Source organism: Sinocyclocheilus anshuiensis, unplaced genomic scaffold (genome assembly GCF_001515605.1).
Source record: "Sinocyclocheilus anshuiensis isolate Anshui unplaced genomic scaffold, SAMN03320099.WGS_v1.1 scaffold1246, whole genome shotgun sequence".
Taxonomy (NCBI): domain Eukaryota; kingdom Metazoa; phylum Chordata; class Actinopteri; order Cypriniformes; family Cyprinidae; genus Sinocyclocheilus; species Sinocyclocheilus anshuiensis.
In genome coordinates this window covers 146,543-148,408 of record NW_015555789.1, presented here as the reverse complement: position 1 = coordinate 148,408, position 1,866 = coordinate 146,543, and positions in this window count along the sequence as shown.

The following is a 1,866-nucleotide window of genomic DNA, read 5'->3' as shown; positions in this document are numbered from 1 at the left end:
GAAAATACACATCTCTCTTATCCTCATACATTTCATACATTAATCCATGAGAACCAGTGCTGTGTGCTTTTGTTTAGGCCTTAAAGTCATTAAAGTCAGAAGTTTATGGGACCAGGATTTGTAATTTCAGCACCAAGGACAGAGACATAATGAATAATTTTACACTGCAATATGACATGACCTTACAAACTCTTTTATTATTCATATTCATGCAGAAAACACAGGCAGACACAACGTTTCTGTACAAACATAAGATAACTGAAGTTTGGTTCAGAAGTGCAGCCCTTAATATAAATACATGCAAACTAAACATCATTTGTCAACTCTTCCACAAAGCAGTGAACTAGGGTAGCTATGAAACACATATTTAATGTTTCACAAGCCTTTTATATGCCACTTTTGAAAAAAAATATTTTTAAATATATCTCATGTTCAGATAATGCTTACATTTAAGTTGCAAACGTAATGTTTTGATGAGTGTAGATAATGTATTGACCAGTAAGTCTTTGCTTTCTAACTGATCTAATATGAAGAAATGTTTGAGTTGATTCTTAACCACAAAAGTACACAAGCCATCACAATTGCAATGACGTTGATTACTTAATTTTAAGGGAATTAATTATTTTAAATGAACACATCAAGCATATATATATAAGACATACAACATATTATTTGTGAATCTATGCTCCGATACTTTCAATGATTTTCAACGATTGTCTCATGAATCGTCTGTGTAAGCTTGTGTCCCTTTTCTTTGGAATGCAGGGGGGAAAGGGGAGGTGTCCTGAGGTCATGCCCATGTCACGAGTTGGGAGTCTGCCATTTTTCTCCTGGACAGAGAAGTATTAATCTGTCACTTTCTGTTTATCGGCTTTAGCAATTTATGTGTTAAATGGTCAGGGGTATCACACATCTGGTCCTTGAAAGCCCGTAAAACAAAGATAGTTTTGCCTCCTCGTTTGAGTTAGAATTTAAGCCCTGTCTTTATCTGAGTCTATTGAGAGATACGCTGAATAGGACAGGAACTGCTTCAACCCTTCACTGACCCTGCATGAGTTTTACGACCGCAGCTGGTTGCAGAGGAGTGCCTCAGTTTGTCTTAATGGAATGTGGTTGTTTCATGTGTGGATTCAATAGTGTAAGTGGGTCCGTGCGAAGACAGAGATCCTACACAATATTAGAGACACACAACCCAGATACCAGATCAAAGAGATAAAAACACTTTTGCTATATTGTGCTTACAAGCATAATGTGTTTCTTGCTCACTATTTTATTTTATTCATAAAACAGATGATGACTTTTAGCCTTGTTTATGGCACTATCAAAGCTTAAACCACAGACTCAGACTCTCTCCATATGAGGAGAGGATGTGACTGTTGCTGCCACTGAAGTCAGAAGGCAGAGACGATTTGCATCATTTCCTTTTGAATGAGAGACAGGAAGAAACTGCTCATTATAGAGTGAAAGGTGTTGGAGTGAATATCAGCGGATACATTTTCAGTTTTTGAAGCAAAGTGTCATAATATTTTAATCCAAAACAGCTGGATTTTGGCTCACAAGTTTTAAGTGTTATATATGTGTGTGTGTGTGTGTGTATATATATATATATATATATATATATAATTAAAAGTAATTAAAATGGTCACTTTGCTTCTTTGTATATTTCTGTTTGCATGCACATATACTGTATGTGTGACACATGCACATCATGGCTGAAGCCGTTTCCTACCCACAAGACTGACCTCTGTCTGTTTTTTTGGGGGTTTTTTTTGCACCACACTTTGAATTGAAACTACAGAAACAACTTTCAACCGGACAACCACTGAACTTTGCTTTCCTTTGGCAGAAAAAAAGACCTCTTAATGC